Below are 22997 nucleotides of genomic sequence, written 5' to 3'. Positions count from 1 at the left end.
GGGGCGGGGGCGGGGGGGGCAGGGAGAGGTTCCTCGGCCAAGTCGAGCTCTTCCCCCTCGTTGTGAGGGCGTCTTCCCCCGGTCCCTCCGGGAATCTGCGAACGGACCCTACAAGTGGTCTGTGCAAGTCCCGCCTCCGGGCGTCCTGGCTCCCTTTCACCTGGCCCGGGCGCCCTTCCCGAGCCAGCCTGGCGGAGTGGGGTCCTCCGGGCTGCAGTGCCAGCCCCGCGATGGCTTCGGGGCGTCGCTTCTCCCTCCGACCCGCAGACGCCGGGCCTCGGGCGCGTGCCGACGCCCCTTCTCCATCAGCTTGCCCGCCCACCCAGCCGATCCCCCAGGCCATGTAGAAATTCTAGAACCGCCACTGCTGGGGAGAAAAGATGGTGTCATCCCCGCGTCCACGAATAGAAACGCTCTTTAGAGAGCAGCATCCAGGGAAACTGACGTTCGGCCTGCCGTGTAGGTGCCCAGCGGCGGCACTGTGAGCTTTCAGAGGGAAGAGGGCCCTTCTCCCTGAAGATCCGCCCCTCAACCCCTGAATTTAAAAGCAAAGATAAATACATCATGCTTATGTCGCAAATCGAGTGGGGGTTGATAGGTTTCTGGTTTTGCACGTATTTTTTAAATGAATCTTTTAGCATGAATCTAAATGAGATTGTTCCACCAGAGTGAAGAGGATTTTTCCTCTCGGTGCTTCACCATCGAGTTTGAATGTTTGTACCAATGATCACTTCCGATACATAGGAAAGACTACTGGGAAAAGCAAATAATTTGACATTTTTATCAGTTGATCAACACCTCCAGAAGGTGAACTCTCCCAAGGACAGGGTTCTATTGTCTGTCTGTTTGTTCACTGTTTGTACCTAGCAGGCACTTAGGAGGTGCTCAAAAAATATTTGTTGAATTGAATTGTACAGAATCAACATGTAAGTGGCTGCCCTCATTAGGTAATACAGGAAATCCACCAGGAATGAAAGCTGTTTCCCTTTCACTTATTTTGCTCCGTGGCCCTCAGCAGCACTTCCCCACCCACAATGTTAATGAAATACCAAAGAAAACAATGGCAATTCTGGAAAATGCCTGTTTAAATTCTTCCAATATTATTCAGAAATGGTGACTCTTAACAGCTTCCTTTATCACAGATAACAGTACTTGAATAAATCTTCATTCGATGAGTGAGTCATTGCCCCTACCCCATTCCACTCCCACTTAATTTTTTAAAATTTCTTTCGAAAAGGGAGGGCACACGCAACCTTAGCAAGGTACTCTAGTAAAGTGCCAAAGTATTTCAAAAATGTAAAAGGCAAGGATTCGGAGTTGCACTATAAATACCTGAGTTCTCACCAGACTTTCACTATAAATACACTATAAATCACTCACAATTTTGAATTCTTACCCTTTGGTGGAAAAAAAAATCATCATCTAGGAGAACCCAGTAGACCACTGACCAAAAAAAAAAAAAAAAAAGTAACAGGTCAAAGAAAAGATAGTCTAAATATGGAGAGATTATTGAAGAAGGCATATATTTCTGTGAAAGGAAAGAATCTAGAAAAAGATGAAAAGCCTTAGTAATCATGATAACTCAAAAAGATTATTCTCAAATACCTCAGAAGCAGCTTTGTTGAAGTTCTTCCTCACATCAGAAATCAAGATGATTTAAAGGAACCTAGAACTCATTGATACCGTGTCTGTAACACTATAGTACTACTCTCCATTTTTAAAACCACATAATTATATATGGCTTTTTCTCCCATAGAATGTATATATATATTCATATATAAATTGTTATTTTAACTTTCCATTAAAAATGTAGGGCAAGTTAAAAATAGATCTGCCCTACCACCCAGCAAGTGCACTGCTGGGGATTTACCCCAAAGATACAGATGCAGTGAAACCCCGGGACACCTGCACCCCAATGTTTCTAGCAGCAATGTCCACAATAGCCAAACTGTGGAAGGAGTCTCGGTGTCCAACGAAAGATGAATGGATAAAGAAGATGTGGTCTATGTATACAATGGAATATTCCTCAGCCATTAGAAACGACAAATACTCACCATTTGCTTCAATGTGGATGGAACTGGAGGGTATTGTGCTGAGTGAAGTAAGTCAATCGGAGAAGGACAAACATTATATGGTCTCATTCATTTGGGGAATATAAAAAATAGTGAAAGGGAATAAAGGGGAAAGGAGAAAAAATGAGTGGGAAATATCAAGGAGGGAGACAGAACATGAGAGACTCCTCACTCTGGGAAACGAACCAGGGGTAGTGGAAGGGGAGGTGGGCGGGGGGTGGGGTGACTGGGTGACGCACACTGAGGGGGGTACTTGATGGGATGAGCACTGGGTGTTATTCTATATGTTGGCAAATTCAACACCAATAAAAAATAAATTTATTTAAAAAATGTAGGGCAAAATATTGTCTATATATATATATATAAGTCACTATAGACTAGGTTATGTTATAATACACTATTCCCAAATCTTAGTATAATACACAAGTTCCAAATCAGCAAAGGTTAATTTATTGCTTATATAAAATCAGCTGTGATTCCAAGAGACTCTCTGGGGAAGGCTGCCTTCTATGTGTCAGCTCAGCATTCCAGAATAATCTTATGGTACCTCCATGTCAGTAGGTACCTCTACACTCTTTACTGTAAGGGAAGAGCATGATGGAGGGCTAAGTACCAGCAACTAAATACTCCCACCCAGAAATGACATAAGGTTACCTCCACTCAACATTTCATTTGCCAAAGCAAGTCATATAGCTCCACTTGAAACCAGACATTGATAAAACAATAATTGAGTCTGCCTGTTTTATTTAGAAAAGAATGATTACTTACAGTATCTCTTTGGTTACATTAAATTAACCCAATTAAAACCTATCTCTTATTGTACTGATAATAACCTAAAATGTTAAATTCAGAACACATTTTGAAAATTTGAATAATATTTTTCATCTCTATTTACTCCAAAACTTGACTTCCTTTCAACTCTGAACTAGTCTGAGAAGTTTCCTCAAAGTAGAAATGTTCTACTTGGGGCTTCACACATACTAATTTTGCACTGGGAAAGCCTAAAGACTTACATGTTTGAGCTGACAATATCATGAGTGAGTAGTTTTTGAGCACTAATATCATAGTTACTGATGTATAGAATAATTCACTCTTTATTCAAGAAATATATATGCCTTGGGGCACCTGGGTGGCCCAGTCGGTTAAGCATCTGCCTTCAGCTCAGGTCATGATCTTGGGGGTCCTGGGATCGAACCCCATGATGGCACCCTGCTCAGCAGAAAGTCTGCCTCTCCCTCTCCCTCTGCCTCTCCCTGCCCTCACCTCGTGGTCTCTCTCTCTCAAATAAATAAATAAAATCTTAAAAAAAAAAAAGAAATATATATGCCTTAATCTGTTCTAGGCTCTGAAATAGAGCAATGGGTAAAACAGTAAAAAAAATCACTGCCCTCATGGGTCTTCTAGTAGGATGGAAGTCAATCAGTCAATCAACAAACAAATAAACAAGTAAAATATATGTATGATGATAGATCTGAATAACCTAAATATGTAGAAATAATATTTATAAAATGATGAGAATGAGTGGACTCAGCTTTCTATGAATCCTTAAATTTTCTATTAATAAAAATAACCGTAAGTAGCAATTGTAAAATGCTTTCCAGTTTTCAAAGCGCTTTAGCAAATATAATTTTGTTCTTTTTGTTAGTTCTGTGGAGAAGATATTAACCCCATTTTATAGGTTAGAAACTGAAGACACCAGTAGGTTAAATGAGCTACCCAAGTTCGCACTGCTACAAAGTGCCACTGGTATCTGCTTAGAAAATAGCATATCAGAGCTGTGTGCTTGGCATTGCATATTATTAAAAAGTAATTCTGTTTGCAAGATGAAAGAGTTCTTGAGATGGATGGTGGTAATGTTTGCACAGCATTGTGAGTGTACTTAATGCCATTGAACTGTACACTTAAAAGGGCAAAAAATGGTTAATTTTATGTCATGTATATCTTACCAGTTTTAAAACTCTCCTAAAAAAATGAAAATAAAAATGTTTTAAATAATTCTAAATCAAGAACTCTAGAATAATAAATACTCTCTTAATCCTTTTTCACACACTTGGTGGATTACACTGTTCATTCCCTCTGTGTTGTGAGCATATTGACTGACATCCATGGCATATCAAGCATACTTTGACTGTAGGCAATACTCTGCTATACCTATATTTTTCAAGTCCCACCATTGTGCTATATATTTACCAAGCCAGTTGGGTTTATTCCCAAATTTATTTATACCAGTTATACTTATTACAATTGAACCTATTTTGCTTAATAATTATACTTATTATAATTGAACATTACATAAACCAATTAAATATGAATGTGCAGAGACTCCTTTCAATAATAACTAAGTTGCACATTTTTAAATGTCTGATTAAAGGCTAAAAATACCATCATCAATTTATATGTGGACAAGATAGCAATAAAATTTAAGTAGGAATGGAAATTATAAAATCCTTGAAATATCCAGAGTCAAGTTGCTTTGCAAGTGTCTCTAAGTTTTTAGTCAACTTAAAAGAAATCAAAGTGTATCAGATAGCTGTGGCTTATGCAAAAACAAAGTGGTCTTTCACTCAGTAAACATGTTGGAAGAAACCCTTTGACTATTAACAGATTAGCAGGTGAATGTACATTCAAAGGTTTCAAGTAAAGTAAAATTTTATGTCCTTTTCCAGATATGAGTCTATTTTTTTCAAGATGTGCCTCAAAGATTAGGCAATGAATTATTAGGTATGACACAATAGCATGAGCAATAACAATAAAAATAGACAAATGGACTTTATCTAAATTTAAAACTTTTGTGTATCAAAAAACATTATCAAGAAAATGAAAAAGCAATCTAGAGAACAACAGAAATGTATTTGCAGATTATACAACTGATAAAGGGCCAGTATCCATAATATATAAAGAACTCTTACAACTCAGCAACAAAGAGACAATCCATTTCAGAAATGGGCAAAGGACCCGAATAGAATTTCCTCCAAAGAAGATACATAAATGGCCTTTAAGCACATGAAAATATGTTCAACATTATTAGTCATTAGAAAAACACAAAACCACTATGAAATACCATTTCACACCCTCTATGATGGTTTTACTTTAAAAAAAAAAAAAAGAAAGAAAATAACAAGTATCAGCAAGTATCATACCCAGCAATTCCATTCCTAGGTATGTGCCCAAAAGAACTGAAAACAGGTACTCAAACAAACACTTGTACACAAATGTTCATAATAGCGCTATTCACCATAGTCAAAAGGTAGAAACAACCTGAATATCGATCAATGGATGAATTAAAATGTGGTATATACATACAATGGAATAGTTTTCAGCCATAAAAGGAATGAAGTACTGATACATGCTACAATCTGGGGAAAAAACAGACACAAAAAGTCACATATTATATGATTCTATTTATCTAAAATATCCAGAATAGGTAAATCCATAGAGATAGAACAAAGACTGACAGTTGCCAGGGACTGGGGGAAGAGCAGGGGAGAGGATGCCGTATAACTACGTAATTGGTATGGGATTTTATTTGGGGGTGATGAAAGTGTTCTAGAATTATGAGGTGGTAGTTGATGAATATACTAAATGCCACTGAAATGTTTACTTTAAAATGGTTAGTTTTGGGGCACCTGAGTGGTTCAGTGGTTGAACATCTTCCTTTGGCTCAGGTGGTAATCCCAGGGTCCTGGGATCAAGTCTAGCATTGGGCTCCCCACAGGGAGCCTGCTTCTCTCTCTGCCTGTGTCTCTGCCTCTCTCTGTGTGTCTCTCATGAATAAATAAATAAAATCTTTTTTTAAAAAAGAAAATGATTAGGTTTATGTTATCTGGATTTCACCTAAATTTAAAAAATTTAATTCAAAAGTGAAAGTCTTTTTCAACTTCAACATCATTTTTCAATAACCAATGAACTACTTGTCACCTCAGATAAATGGGCTTATGCACGTTCTTTAAAACTTTCCTACGTGCTCCTCTTGTAAAAGGGTTTGTCACAATTTACTTCTCATATATAAGCTGATTACTCCACTTGCCTATTTTCAGGCAGTTTGAGTCTAATTATTCCACCACAGAAATATAAAAGTGACTCTGAGTCTTTATTGTTGGGAACAAAGAAGAAATTAGAGGGGGAAAAAAGCTACTGGAACCTCCCTTTGGCATGTACCAACTGAGGATGAGCTCCAAGTGTGATGACCCTCCATAAAACATTGCACCCTCTTTCTTCATTTTCTCTCTCTGCACTTTCTCATACAGTAGCCACTAGAAATGTGGCTGGAATGACAGAGAAACTGAATTTCTAATTTTATTTAATTTTAATAAACTGAGATTTAAATTTAAAAATTGGATCTTGGTTTCAGTTATTAGAAAATTTTTAACTGTGTTTGGAACAACTTAGATACTTGAATCCACTTGCTTTAGCTGTAAATTTTGTGAAATCTACATACATATCAGATTCAAAGACTTAGTAAAAAAAAAAGTAAAATATGTCAATTTTTAAAATATCCATTATATGTTGCAATGATATTACCTTGGGTATAATGGGTTAAATAAAATCTATTTTTAAAATTAACTTTACCATTTCTTTTTATTTGTTCAAATACAGTTATTGCAAAAATTTTAAATTACGTATGTGGCTTTCATTATATTTCTATTGGACAACTTTGTTCCAGACATTGTCAATGAGGACTCCAATAATTGGCCTCCTCACTAGATTCAGGAAAACTGAAGAAAAGTAACTAAAATTTGGAATATGCTACCAATCAAGAATCCAAAGTGAGGTCAAGATTCCAACTTCCAGGCTTTCCGTAGTGCCTCTATCACAATGGCCTTGATATCTATGGGTGGCAAGCCATGCTGCTCTTTGTGAACAGGAGGCAGGCATGGCTAATATTTTCATGACTGGTGTCATTCTTTTGGAAGTCCAAAGATGACCTTGGCAATAACAGAAGACCATTGCCTCAAGATAACCCCACCCCTCTAATTTGACATAGTTTGCCACACTGTGTACAGGATTCCAGAAGTGGGCTAGACTCATGCCTAGAATTCATTCGAGAAATTGCAGAAATTCATAGGCTGATGGGTGAGGAACAAAGAAAAAAGAAAAATCACTTCCCCACAGAGGTCAGACAAGTTTAACATGCTACTGGTTTGAGGAAAAACTCTTCTGTCTGGATTGAGTGATTAGATCTTGACCATTTTGCCCCCGAATTATATTTTTGATGTTCGAGTATCCTCATTTCCTATCCTATGCCCTCAGATTCTCAGTGGGTGGGGATGCCCAGTCACAGCATAAATGCTATGCCTCATTCTCATGGCATGACAATACAATACTGAGACTATCTGAACATTTGCTGTGGAGGCAATGAAATTCTTTCCTTGCTTGGTTCTCATGGTTGGCAGGCTGGTTTCTCCTCTTGGGTTTTTTCTTTTTATACACAGGCTAGAGCAAACAAGAGTTTAATTTTAATGATAAGCATTTATTTAAGACTGGAATTGGAACCCTTAAAGGATCACAAAAATGAGAAAATACTGTAATTTAATCAATTTCAGTTTGTAAGCATTTCCTCCAAATGAGATAAGAAGTATGATAAATATTTTTTTTTTTTTAAGTAAGGTCCACACCCAGCACAGAACCCAATGCAGGGCCTGAACTCACCACCCTGAGATCAAGACCCGAGCTGAGATCAAGAGTCAGTTGCTTAACTGACTGAGCCACCCAAGTGCCCCAAAGCATAATAATTTTTATTGTTTAACACTGTTATTTTTGTCACTCATGTATATCTCTAGGAACTCTAAGTACATGTACTCATTTTACTATTAATTAACTGTTTATTACATATATTCATACTATTATTACCCCATTTTACCAATGAGGAAATTGGGGCAAAATCAATTGGGTTAGTTGTCTGAGGTCTTACAGCTCCTAAGTGATGAAAACAAAATTCAAACCCAGATCTGACACCCAGTTTCTAAGTTTGTTTCTAAGTCTGAGAAAAGAAATAGGATCTCAAGATATTTTGCTTATAAGCTTTAAAAGCAAACATAATAACTCAAAATATGGAATGGAAGGCATTCTTTTTCTAACTGAAATCATTTTAATAAAACTTTAAAGACTTTTTTAGATGAAGGCTATAAGGATGTATCTGAGTGTGAGGAAGTTTTAAGCACCTGGATTCTTATATGCTTATGTTTCAAAGTTCATGCAACTTGAAAGTCATCGGTTCCTTAACAAGTGCTGCCAATATGAAATAAGAAAAAATACTTGAAACAGAAAATCCCCCTGTGTCCGGTGAACAGAGCAGTATTGTTGTTTGTTTTCTGAAGGGGACAGGAGATGGGGGTAGTGGTGGGGGTATTTGTTTTTACAAGGTCTGCTTTGAAAAACTCTTCTGAAGCCTTCCCAGGAGGAGCCAAGAGTGAGTGCTGGGGTTTGCTGGAGTACGTGCTGGCTAAGCATGGGCCTACCTCAGCTGCAAGTCATTTCACCTCAGGATTCTCTCCAAATGGGACCTGGGGCCAAAGCGAGCTGACAATGCCATGCATTGGATTTCTCATTGCTGCGGGACTCTGTGGGAGAAACAAAAATATCTACAGGTCTAAGTTTCTTAGGGTGGTGGGTTACTTAAATTAGAAAAGAACGTGGAATTTCACCCATTTGGGAGGAAGGTCTACACTCTCTGAGGGGTAGATTCTGTAGGCAAGCTGGAAAAGTTCTCTGAAAGCACTCCCTGAACTGTGTCTTAGGTGGAGGGTAGACGCTAGCTATCATCTTTAACCATCCTCAGAGCCTTCTCGGAGTCCTCTGTTCCTCTATTTGCCCTCTAAGAGGATTTGAGAATTTGCTAGGCTGCACCCTCCTCTCCTCAACAAAATTCTCCAGATCCTCCAGAATGAACAGGGGGTGCTGATATTGCAGCCCAAGACCTTTTGCTTGACCACTGGCTACATCCCAAATGAGTGGAAGCCTCTGGTTGCTGAGAGTCTACATCGGGTGACATGAACTAGGGAACCAAGGTGGCTGGCTTGAGAAGAAAACTCCAAAAACACCCAAAGGGCCAACATTTCACCTTTCCACTGACAAGTATGTCATGGGGATTCATATTCTAGAAGGCTTCAGCAATAAATTAGCACATCATTCTTTAGTTGGACCCTAGCCTCACTGAAAAGTACAAATAAGATTTGTTTTTGTTGCAAATCACTGTCACAGTCAGAGGTTTCTCTTTTAACTTTTTCTTTGACGAGGCAATACATTCACAAAAAAATCACATTTTTTTGATTAAAAAATCAAAATGGGGGCAGCCCGGGTGGCTCAGAGGTTTAGCATCACCTTCGGCCCGGGGTGTGATCTCGGGGACCCGGGATCGAGTCCCATGTCGGGCTCCCTGCATGGAGCCTGCTTCTCCCTCTACCTGTGTCTCTGCCTCTCTCTCTCTCTCTCTCTCTCTCTCTCTCTCGCTCCGTCTCTCGTGAATAAATAAATAAATCTTTAAAAAAAAAATCAAAATGGTACAGGTGCCTGGCTGGCTCAGTAGGAAGAGCATGCAACTCTTGATCTCAGGGTTGTGAGTTCGAGTTCCACGCTGGGTGTAGAGATTACACTCATACATACATAATCAAAATGGTATTAAAAGGAGTGCTTCGGGGCAGCCCAGGTGGCTCAGCGGTTTGGCGCCGCCTTCGGCCCAGGGCGTGATCCTGGAGACTGGGGATCGAGTCCCACATCGGGCTCCCTGCATGGAGCCTGCTTCTCCCTCTGCCTGTGTCTCTGCCTCTGTCTCTGTCTCTCATGAATAAATAAAATCTTAAAAAAAAAAAAAAAGGAGTGCTTCGAAATTCTCACTCTTCCCCTATTCCCACCCACTCTATACTCCACCCCATTTCCTATGGGTAACATTTTTAACATTTTTTGTGTGTACTCTTCCAAGGGCACCTGGCCAGTGTCTTTTTAGGCCTATATAAATTAAATCAAATGTATATTCTTATAATTTCCTCTCTTTATCATACAACAGGCAGCGTTCTAAAAACACTGTTTTGCACCTTGGGTTTTTTGGGTTTTTTTTTCACTTCATGCTTCCTGGAGGTCATTCCTCCTCAGCTTTCCTTATGGTAAGGTTCCTTATCCCTTGTTGTTGTTACAGCTGCATAATATTCCATGATACGCCACACTTTATCTATTTGGATTGCTTCAGTCTTTTGCTTTTATAAACAGTGCAAATAAGGGTTTCTGATCAGACATTTCTGGCTCAAGCTTTGTCCCTTCTGTTCTCTTAAAATTCCACAGGCTTCTAGATGGCTGGGGTGTGTACTAGACTTACAGAAGGGTAGAGATAAGAACAGGCTTTAGAGCTGGCCTAATCCAACCCACTGTTTTAAGAGAGGGGCAACCAAAGTTCCTGTAAAGTAACTTGCCCAGGTTTACAGAGTGGTTGGCCTGAGACCAGAGTCCAAGTTTACTGATTCTCAGCCTGAAGTTGTACCTGCTAGATCACACTACTGGGTGATGAGTGTCATGTGTGTATGTGTGCATAGTGCTCCTCCAGGAATATAAAACTGAATACAGAGTCGAACATGGTAAGAACCAGGAGGGCAGGGGGATCCCTGGGTGGCTTAGCAGTTTGGTGCCTGCCTTTGGCCCAGGGCACAATCCTGGAGTCCTGGGATCGAGTCCCGCGTTGGGCTCCCGCATGGAGCCTGCTTCTCCCTCCTCCTGTATCTCTGCACCCCTCTCTCTCTCTCTCTCTATGTCTAACATAAATAAATAAGTAAATCTTAAAAAAAAAAAAAAAAAGAACCAGGAGGGCACTACAAAGCCCCATGGGCACTACAAAGCCCCGTGGAACCAGGAGGGTACTACAAAGCCCCATGGGCACTACAAAGCCCCATGGGGATCCCCTGGTGCAGGAAGACACCTGGTTAGGGAAAATCTGGAAAGGCTTCCTCATGCAGGTAGCATGCATGGCAGGCCTGAAAGGATAGATGATTTCACTGGGAAGAAAAGATGAGGAAAGGCATGAGCACAAATATGGATATGGGAAAGCATCAAGTATCTCTGGGTAGCAAGGGGTCTAGTATGGCTGGAGCAGCATATGATTAGAAAATGAGACTACTAGAAGCTTTAATAGAGTATTGAACGTGCACCATGTGTATTCTGAACAATGCCAGGTGTTATTCTTAGTACTTTATCAACACTAGCCTTTAATCTTCACAACCTGAAGGAAGTACCATTACTATTCCCATTTTACAGGTGGGGACACTGAGGCACAGAGAGGGCTGATGACTTACTCAAGTCATATGTCATACAGTTATTAAGATTACATTCTACAGAGTCTGACTCTAAAGCGGTGTTGTTAACACTTCCCCATGTTCCTGGGAGATGAGACTGGAGAAAGATAGTCCTATTAGAGAAGATATTGGAATGCATGTCGAAACCCAGAAAGATTTATACTACCATGTTTGTAAACAGAAGGAGATAAATGTTTATTGAGCATATATTGCATCTTCAAAAAATCGTGTAAGATACATATTATTTTCCACATAATTCAGATGGGGAACAGGTTTCTGAGAGGGAAAGTAATTTGCTCAGACTCTCAGAGCTATCAAGTGGCAAAGAGAGCCTCTGAGGCCCGTGTCTGAATGAAAACCAGTGCTCGTGCCCAGGTTGACGTTTATCCAAACGTAGCCCACAGAATCCTGGTGCACAGCCTAGAGAGGAATGGTGTTCGTGGTCAACTAAGCTTGGGAAATGCTAAGATCAACAAAGTTAGACCTTAATTTAATTGCAGATTTTCACAGAGATCTTAATACACTTCCATGCTTCATAAATCAACCAAGAGGTAAATGTTACATCTCACGTTTACAAAACTAAGGTTACCAAGATGCTCTCTTGTGCCACCACTCCCAAGCCCTTCGTTCAAGTCACATTCGGTGGAAATAGTGCTGGGAGGTATATGAGTTTGGCAATGCCTGGAGAGAACATACTGGAGAAAGGAAAGAAAGCTGTGTTTCCTGATCAGCTGGGCATACAGGCACTGTTTACAGGTCTATAACGTTAAAATATGAAGAGCACTGGAATCTTACTTTCTGAGGACCGCACACAAGTTATCTAAACTTCCATATCCAAGAAAACAGATACGTTTTGTTTCAGTTTGGTTTTGCTTTCTGACTTTGTCTTTAAGTATCAAAATGGGAAAACCTGATTTGGTTTCTAAAGTACAAATCTACCAATTTCTATCCTAGTTCCCTCACACCTCAAGATAAAGATGTTGGGGTGTTGGGAACCAAAAAGTATATGTTGGCCATGCTTTTTAGGTTATGCCTGTAAATTTAATTTCTGATTAGCTAGTGTTAATTTATAATCTGATGTTGCTATTGTATCACCATAAAAGACAGTATGTTCAAAAAGAATACCTTTGGGGGACTCGGATGGCTCAGTTGGGTAGGTGTCCAACTCATAATTTCGGCTGGGGTCTTGATCTCAGGGTTGTGGGATTGGGCGTGGAGCCTGCTTGGGATCCTCTCTCTCCCTCTGCTGCTCTTCCCCACCCCCCTCCTGCACATGCTCTCTGTCTTAAGTAAATACATACATACACACATACATACAAACATACATATCTTCACCCTTTCCTTCAAATTGCCTCATGAAATGTAAAACTTACCCACACGGCATGAGTAGACCAAGGAAACCCTTTGTCATTAAGAAAGGATCCTGTAAATCTTGAGCGCTGTGTGAAAATAACTCTTTTACTGACTACAAATTCTGTCTGTCAAAGGAAGTTTTTTGTAGGCAATTGTTATTACATTTGATAAGTTGAATGGAACTTCCTTTTCAATTTTAGGAGTATTTTTTTTTAACTTGTGGGAGGATTATTGGAATGTCCAGAAAGGCTATCGGTACTGATTTTGTTAACCCATAAAATAACCCAACTATAAGAACAAGAAGACAACTTTATAGCATTCATTCTTATTTAGAGAGCTGGGGTGTGGGTAGAGGCTTATATACAACTCCAAGTTCTTGCAAAAACCTGTAAAATCACTAGTGGCAGTATCATTTCATACTTTTTGGAGATATTTGTTAAGGATCTCTTCAGATATAGACAAGATTAACTGTTGGATATTTTTCCTAAGGAAGTTTTTATAATAAAATACTTTGCTGCTGCTACAAATTTAGGATAAGATTTAGGATAAATTTAGGGAAAATTTAGGATAACCATCACTTCTTTTGCCCTAAGCCTATAGAAAGAGGAACCCAAAGGAAAAACACAAATAAAAAAGATGTATTCACTCATAATCTTTTGTAGGCCAAAATGAACAATATGTAGATACAAATGCTATGGAAACAATAAAAAATAGAACAGCACAGGAAAATTGAGAGTGATGCTAACTAATTCCAATAAAATACAAATCCATCCATAACCATAACCATAATGAATACAAATATCTTCTTTCTTTTGCGTGACCTATAACATGGTCATACACATTGGAATGTTTCTCAAGCATGGGGAGCTGGGATCTCCAACCTATGAAATATATCAGCCTCATAAAAATGTTCTCATCTTAGGAATCACTGGAATTGAGATTCTGTACCATTCTAGTGGCTTCTTGGTTTTGGAATTGGATAGGAAATCTTGGGTGAAAGAAAACATGAGATAGGCATTCCGAATCATAACATTGGCACCACCCATTCTATGAGCTCAGAAAAATGATGTCATCTCTTGTATCCATTATATTATCTCCCAATTTCTATTCTCATTCTTTCATATCCAGAGGTACATGTCATCTGAAGCCTTGGGCCCTCCGCATCATAAATCAGGAACAAATCCAGGAGGGAGAAAGAGCAAAGGAGACAAGGACCTCGTTAAGAACACTAAGTTTCTGTGTAAGTGTTGTATTTGATTTTTATTAATGGTGTTTCATGTTCTGGACCATTCCTTAAACATTTATACATTTTCTCCCTGGTCCTCAGAAAACTGAAGTCTCTGTGGAACATTCCATGAATGATCATCAGCATTATGTTCCACTAAAATAACTGGTACCTATTTATAAACCACAGGAAATTGTTCTTGCTCAGGATACTGTCTGAATAAGTAATTTAAAAAATGGGAAACACTGTCAGTCATGCATATGTTTTCTCTATTTATTGTTTCTCAAATTGACCTTGAGCGTTCCTAACTCTATACCTCTGTTTAGGGTCTTTCTCACAGCTTGGAATGCCTTCCCCACTCACTCAAATTCTCTCCTTCTCTAAACTTATGCTCAAATATCACTTTTTTCAGGTAGAAATTTCTATAACTTTTGACGTGGATCTTCACCCTCTAAAGCCCAGGAATCTTTTTTCCACTTTAAAACTGTGAGTCACTTGTATCCCCAACACATCATTTAACACTGAAGTCCTACCCTATTTTGTTTCCTCCTTTATACCATTACATAAAATTGGGATTTCCAGAGAGACTGTAAACTCCTTGAGGAAAGCGTCCTACATGATGTAGCCAAGATAGCATCCGACACAGAGCAAAAACATGGACAGCGCTTAGTGTGGTTGATATTAGGTGGTGGTTTTCAAAAGGTGTAAAGCCAAATGAAAGAAAATCACAGAAACCCTATGTGACTGATAGACAAAAGTTGACCTAGTGTGCTAGAAGTTGGGGTAAAAGTAGGTATACAGGCATCCCGGAAACTGGACCCTCTTCCCAATCCTCCTCTCTGCACAGATGCTGGACCATCCCCACAGTTCACTCTACGTTTCTCCCCTGCCCCCTGCCCCCATGGGTGCCCTGTGTTGTCAGGCATCTGTGTTGGGAACCTAGGCTTCCCAGCACCCTAGTGGCCTTGTTCCATTCCCTCCAGGCATAAGCATAAACGTATCTGAGTTGAGCTGTTAGGACTCTCCAATGTGACCCCTCTCCCCAAAATGTGTGCATTCTCATCGAATTTTTCTTTTTTTTTTAATTTTTATTTATTTATGATAGTCACAGAGAGAGAGAGAGAGAGAGAGAGAGAGAGAGAGAGGCAGAGAGATAGGCAGAGGGAGAAGCAGGCTCCATGCACCAGGAGCCCAACGTGGGATTCGATTCCGGGTCTCCAGGATCGCGCCCTGGGCCAAAGGCAGGCGCCAAACCGCTGCGCCACCCAGGGATCCCCTCATCGAATTTTTCTAAAGAGAGTACCTCAACCAAACCCATGGATCCCTACCCAGTCACTTGGAGAACTCAGTCTGGCTAAGCATGGAAGAGACTTTGGGCCATATTACCCACTTCCCACTGCCTTGGTATATTCCCTTAGGAATGCCTGTGTGTTTGAAATTCTGGAAGTCCCCAACAGTATTTTCTGTCAACACAAGCATACTCTTCTCCATAAGCAAAGTTCTCTTTTCTCCCTCATACTCTCAATTAATTGCAAGACAACAGAGTAAAAGAAGTTATTGGTGATACTTTTTTTTTTTTATTGAGCTAAAACCAACATAGGACATTATATTACTTTCAATGTAATGAAATTGCAATGATTTTATACAAATTACATTGCAAAATGATCACAACAATAAAGTCTAGTTAATATCTGTCATTGTTCATAGTTACAAAATTTTTCTTCTTGTGATGAGAACTTTTAAGATCTACTCTCTTAGCAATTTCAAATACTGTGTTATCAACTATAATCATTCTGGTGGTACTTTTTTTTGGTGGTGTTTTTAGTGACTGAAACAAAACAGATCTAAAACTGCAACCTCTGGAAGAGCCTTTTGTTTTTGTAGGTCTTGTACCTCTCCTTGAACTGGACCTCGGCCTCTCATCAGGCCTTGAGTTTAAGAGCAGGCTCTCAGAAGACATCGTTGTTGGTGACAGTTTTTATCCAAGGGGATATCCACAGAGTACCTTGTGGGCATGAATCATTGTAGTTATAAACTTTTGCAAAGGACTTGATCTTTCACCTCATGGCAATTTTCTTCTTATGCATGGCAGCTGGCACTTTGCAGGGATAACAGTCAATTCCAGCCACCAGAGCATGGCTGTAGGGATGGTCTGAGGTACCATCATCAATACTCCTCATGATGACCGCTTTGTATCCAGAGTAGCATCTAGTTTGGACCAGCACCACCTTCCGGGGTTTCATGAACTTGCCCATCTTGATACCAGCCACTCAAGCTTACAGCAGAAAGCTCTGGTGGTACTTTTAATGGCACAAGACACATCTCATTCAGAGCACAGGAACAGAATGAAGAGTGGCTGTATGCTACTATACTCAAGAGTGGCTCCACTATGAAGAGTGGCTGTACCATCTACTCCTTGGCCTTGGAATCATTCCAGCCCATCCCACTCTAGCATCATACTGCACTCGTCCTCCACTATTGACCACCACGCTGCCGGCTTTCTCTGGCTTCACACTTGCATTCTTGTCCCTCCCTTGATTAGTCAAACATGCTTATTGGACTAACAATGGGTTTGTCCTTGACTTTACACCCTGTTGACCAATTTGGATGTAGGGATCCAGTTTTCACTTCCGACCTAACTCAGACCCTGGTGCTTTTAGTTTTGCTCACTGACCAGTGGCTTTTCCAGGTCCGCTGATTCTGGCAACTTCAGCCACCTCAAAACACCAGGAACTGCCAACCACAAATGGCAAGACACATCTGCCAGCTGGAATCTGGGGTTGTCTCCCAAGAGACCCTCTTGCCTGGTTCCGACTTGCCTGTGCTGCTAGCCCACTTCTGTTCAGTTCCACACCCTTAACTTATCAACTCCCATCTCAGTAGCCCCCTGACTTCACATTGCATGTGTTCTTCCAGATATTTAGACTCAGATTACCTCTACAAACTTTGACCTTGGGCACCTTTGTGGCTCCCTGTGCCCTCTCCACCTGTACCTAGCCCACTGCAAGAAGTCTCAGCCTCACCCTCACCAGTGCGGAACTTCCACTGGCCCCTGAGGAGTGGGCATAACCCAGTCAGAAGAATTGTTCTCCTGATAAAACTGTCAGGGAGTAGAGATTTTTGATTTCTCTGAAGTCTACTATGCAGGTCAGGAGATTATTCTCAGAGAGAGATATAAAATGGAGAATGCAGATCTGGAGTCTTAGCCCAGTAAAAAGGAGGTACACACATTTTATAAAGGAAAAGTGATTGAATCTCTTTCCCTTCATTCTACCAGATGGGATGAGTCCTGCTGGGAATGTGCTGTGAGGAAATGTTTATCGGGAAGAGAAGTAAAGGACTCAGGACTCTTGTTATCCATTTCCATAAGCAGTCTTTTTTTTTTTTTTTTTTTTTTTTAGGGAGAAAAAAGTGTTGGCTTGAACTCCTCGTGCTTTCTTATGTAATAAAAAAGTCAAGCAAAGGGCATGTCTTGGTTCGGCTGGGACTCGGCAGACTGCCTGCGTTATTACAGTGCTGGGAGTCTGAGGCTCTCTGCTCCTTGAGGATTATCATGTGACTCCTCCCCAAGTGGTAAGCCTCTTTCCATGCAGAAGGGGCCCAGCTCAAGGCAGACCATTTTGATGCCTACTCCGTTGGTGATGTTCAGCAAGAGTTAAATGCATCTTGATGGTTTTATTGTTAAGAATTCTAAAGTTAAGGACAAGATTTCCAAAATCAGGGCTTTTTCAAATGAACTACGGTTAAGTCACTAGCCCACCTGGGCCCCTTTGCTCATTTGCAAAATGATAAGGCTTGATCCCATGTACCCCCAAAGATACCCTCCAGCTTTGAGATTCGCCAACTTTGCAGTAGACCCTAGTTGGCATCTACGCACTGATTTGAAATCTATAAACCAGATAAGATATTCTAGAATTGAATGCATTGGTATCCATCACCAATTACAGTAACAGAGTCCTACCTTCAAAAGGAAACCATTGGGGCAGCCCCCGTGGCTCAGCGGTTTAGCGCCGCCTTCAGGCATGGGTGTGATCCTGGAGACCAAGGATTGAGTCCCACGTCGGGCTCCCTGCATGGAGCCTGCTTCTCCTTCTGCCTCTGTCTCCACCTCTCTCTCTCTCATGAATAAGTAAATAAAATCTTTAAAAAAAAAAAAAAAAGGAAACCATCAAGAGAAAAAAGGAAACCATCTTTTTCTTCAATAAATAACAGAGATTAAATGAGGTAATAGCATACCTTGCATGGAAGGGCACAATACATTTCATTTAATGGGGCATTTCCTATACTAGCATTTTCCAAAATATAATTCTAGAAATGCTGTTCTTTCACTGAGATTCACCAAGGCAATTATATCCTAAAAGTTTCTTTCCAATGTTTTTTTATGCATTCAGGATCCAATCAAGGATTACAGATTGCCTTTTGTTACTGGCTCTCTTGAGATATTTTTAATCTAGAATAGTCTCTTTTTCATTTTTTATAACACTGATAAATGTAAGGAGTCTAGGCTCGTTATCTTGCAGAATATCACACAATCTGGATTTATGTGGTTGTTTCCTCATGTTTAGATTCAGAACTAACATGTTTGGCAAGAAAACTACATAAGCGATGCTCATACTGTTATTTTTTAAAACTATTTTTATTTTACCTTTCATCTGGGATCAAATCTGACAGAAATACATAAGGTAGAAATAGAAGGTGCTCCAAAATGCCAACTCCCAGAAACAACCAGCATTCACATTTTAGTATATATGTCATTACATTTATTTTTTCTTTCACACAGAACAAAAATGGAGTCCTTTTCTACATTATTTTTTGTAACTGGCTCTTTTTCCTTTTTACTGCCTCTTGGAACACTTGGGACACTTTGTATGTGAGTACCTGTAGCTCTACCTCATTCTTTTTGATGGTTTGTTTCCAGTTGATAGCTATTAGGAACTATGCTGCAATCATCATCCATGTGCATTTTTGTCTTTGTGTACTTCTGTGAGGTTTTTTTTAGATTATATTCACAGAAATGAAGTTTCTGGACCAACTTTAACATTGCAAAACTGCCACCACTAAACATTATATCGATTAACACACTCCATGAATATGTATCAAAGTGACTGTCTCCTCACATCTTCTGGTTTTATCATCATTCTTTTTGATTTTGCCAATTGGAAGTGAAAATTGCTATATCATCATCCCTTGAATTTTTAAACCACGAGCAAGGTTAAATATATTTTTGTATGTGTTTCTTAGGGTTGTTTTTTTTTTGGAGGCGGGTGGTTCCCTGAATTATCTGTGTCTATTCTTTGCCAATTTTCCACAGGATTGTTTATCTTTTTCTTACTGGTTTGTAACACTCATTTTTATGTTAAGTAAATTAGTCATTTGTTTTCTGTAGGCGTAATAATTGTTTTGTCCAGTTAATTGAAGCACCTAAGTAACATCCTATGAAACATGTTGCAAAGAATGTACGGAACTAGAAAAAGCAGCCATGTGTAGATCCGTCTCTTCGAACTTTCCATACAGGAAATAGAGGCAGGGCACCTACTTAATTCAAATTTCTATGTGTGAGGGGTACATGGGTGGCTCAGTCAGTTAAGCATCTGCCTTTGGCTCAGGTCATGATCTCAAGGTCCTGGGATCAAGCCCCATGTCAGGCTCCCTCCTCAGCTGGTGAGTCTGCTTCTCCCTCTCCCTCTGCCCCTGCTCATGTGCTCACTCACTCTCTCTCAAATAAACAAAATTTTTCAAAAGAATCTCGATGTATGAATAAAATATAAGTTATACGTTTATAACATATACAATGGACACTGTATAATTGGAAAGTGGTTTTCATTTTTTTAAAATTTTTATTAAAGATTTTATTTATTTACTCATGAGACACAGACAGAGAGAGAGAGAGGCAGAGACACAGGCAGAGGAAGAAGCAGGCTCCACGCAGGGAGCCTGACATGGGACTGAATCCCGGGTCTCCAGGATCAGGCCCTGGGCTGAAGGCGGCACTAAACCGCTGAGCCACCTGGGCTGCCCTGGAAAGTGGTTTTTAAAAAAATGTTTTCTCTGTGCTAATTTTCTTTAAAAAACAAAACAAAACAAAACAAAACAAAACTATGTTGAGATGCTTGCAGATAAAATTCTTAAAATGCTGGGCTGTCGTGGATTATAAGGTAGAAGGAGAAATTTTTCTGAAGCTAGAAATAGGCTACAGATAATCAAATCCGGTGTTCACAGCTAGCAAAATCTTTTTTTTCCCCCTATGGCTAAACATAGTTTGGAAATCATCCCTCTGGAAGGTCTCAGGAAGCACTGAGAACAGCATCTTCACAAGTTAGACTCTGTCCACTGAATTTTCTACTACCTTGAGCTTCCTGGTTCAGTTCCGTGGCTGCTCTTTGGCAGCTTTGCAGACAGCATTGCTAGGGGCACTGCCAGCCTAAGTTCAATCTTTGGAAAATATTTCCAAACAGAAATGACTTGTAGGCCAAAGCTCTTTTGTTTTTGCTTTGCTTTACCTGTCCTAACCAAGTCGGATGCTTTTTCTCACAATTTGGATCCTGTCATTGCATTTTGTAGGAGCAACTTTGTCAGCTTCAGAGACGCCTCCTACATTTGGTGATAGTGAATTATGTTCAGCTTTTTTACAACATTCTTCTTAATCATCTATCCTAGTTAAGTGGACATGCTGGCTGTGTGCCTGGTACAAAAATTAAAGATTAGTTCACTGGATGCACTAGGTACATCGCCCTCAGCTCAATTTAGGACACATGATTAACTCTCTTACCTCCCCTAAGTGCTACCCTCACTCCTCTGGCCTAAAAGTAACACAATGTTTTTTTTTTTTCTTGTTCAATTCTATTGACTTCCCCCATAGAAAGAAATGAGAGAAAAAAATAATCTCCAATTTTTGATACCCCAGCTGGATTTGTCAGCAAACTGGAAAACTTTGAGTCTCCAATAATAAAGCATTTTCATATGTTGCTTAGAGGGAGTTAGAATACATTTCATAGGAATTTGATTTCACACATGTAGGCGGCCCATGAGGGCAAAAGTAAGATATCCACCCCCAACCCCCAACCCAGCCAAGAAATTGGAAATAGAGAAATAAACACATACAGCCAAAAAAATAGGAAATAGAGAAACAAACACAGTTTCTGGCTGTTAAACTATGAAATCAACACATAGCACTGGGCAGAGATACACAAAAATCTTCTTAAAGGGGCAGAAATCAATGATCTATCCTATGCCTCTAAGGCTAAACTGCTGCTGACTCAAGCATGAACTCATATTCAAAGACAAAAATGCACAATACTTGTAAAAGGAAACACAGAAATGTTGCATGACAGCTTTTTTGGTGGTTATATAATATATATTAATTTTGTTTCATCATTGCTATTCTTTCCATCTGCTTTTTTTTCTCCCCACAGGAGTTACTCTCTGGAACAAAAGTACTTTTCCCTTTTATTTTTTTAAAGTGCTGTAATTGCTAACATCATGGGTCTGCCTCAGGATGGTGATTAAAAACACTCATCTGACTTGGTCGGAACAGAATCTCCAATAGCTACTTGATTTGTTTAGCTACAGCTGAAATATTTTGATAAGGAAAAATGGGAAACAGCTCTACAAATAAACAAAGGTATGTTCACGAGGGAATCAAAACTTTTCCTTCATGAGAAATAAACTAGCAATGTCTCTTCTTTTGAGCAGAGAAAAGCTCGCATAGAATGTGGTTTATTGCACTATTGATAAATTGATTTTAAAATTAGGTCTTATGGATGAAACATATTGACCATCATACCCTTTGGTTCCATTCCTCAGCAGCTATTCAACGAACTAGAGCTTCATAAACAGAATGTTCAGAAAAATATTCCTGCTGCTTCACAGACACACCCATAACATACCCGTACAGTGGTCTCCCACACCCTGGATTTCCACACTCATTCTGCAGTACATGGCAAACAGTGATCAAATACATGTTGATTCGATCCTAGCTAATCATCTGTCAGGCATATCATTTATCTCCTAAAAACTTTGAATGGCTAGAGATTTTGCTAGAATTTTGACCATCAGATTTGATGTTCCTGCTACCCCACCAGTTAGAAGAAAAACCAACCAACCGACCAACTACTGCACTCCTCATTCTTTTGATCTGAGTGATTGTGCCATGATTACTTAATTTGCGTTTCATACTTTGCAGAGGAATTTAAATAGCTCAGATGTTTAACTCTTGCAAAAATGGTTACTAGTCACACTTAGCAACTACTTCCTTAGAGAAATATCACAAGGATGTTTACAATTTATTGCTGGGCTTGTTCAGCCTAGCATGCAAACCAACCTAACATATTTACATCCTGTATCAAATATGATCTTAAAAACAAAGGCACCCCACAAGCCAAATAGAGCAAGGACTCTCATTGGCAACGCCATGGCGCTACTTTCCCTCACTCCAACGTTTCTCTATATGTTAAAATGGTTCCATTCCTACGATATATGTATGTGTCAGGACACCATGCCATGAGTGTCTGTCCAACTCAAAGCTATTGACCATAAGGCAAAGAGAATTCCACAGCAAAGGCCTCACTGGAAACCATGGCCACAGGGATTTAGTGGAGATTGCTTTGGGGAAGAGCTGTGCAACCAGCCTGAAACCACAGCGATGCCAATAAACTTGTGGACTCAGTCCCCAAGAGCACACCTGAAAGCACAGGTAGAAACACATTTAGGCTGAATAAATGGATTCCGAGGTGAGAAGCACTTTGGAATACACCCCAGGACCCCCACCCCAATAGAAACCTTCTGCAGTCTCTGACTGCTATCTGAAATTGCCTTACTTCTTTCATCTAGAGCTTTCTTAAGGCTTTTTTAGATAAAAATAATTTGAGAGAGGGATAATATTGTTTCTTAGTATGATACCTTGGTATAATAGCTGTTCTTAGTAACTCATGCCTTTATGTGAGGAAGGAATAGAATGTTCCTAAGATAAAATGTGCTTCTAGAGCACAGGGAAGAACCTCCCTGGGGAGAGGATGCTACAAAGGTGAGGAGCTGGGGGCTTGATGCTTGATGTTTTGCTAATGGCCTCGCTGG

At 39.9% G+C, this 22997-nt stretch overlaps 1 pseudogene; it reads right to left on the bottom strand.

The window, feature by feature from the left end:
* Positions 1-15654: 15654 nt before the first annotated feature.
* LOC112675586 (60S ribosomal protein L27-like) lies at positions 15655-17283 on the bottom strand (annotated as a pseudogene).
* Between the last annotated feature and the right edge of the window lie 5714 nt (positions 17284-22997).

Source organism: Canis lupus, chromosome 10, assembly GCF_003254725.2.
Source record: "Canis lupus dingo isolate Sandy chromosome 10, ASM325472v2, whole genome shotgun sequence".
In the NCBI taxonomy this organism is placed as follows: Eukaryota; Metazoa; Chordata; class Mammalia; order Carnivora; family Canidae; genus Canis; species Canis lupus.
This window is presented reverse-complemented; position numbering and strand designations above follow the sequence as displayed.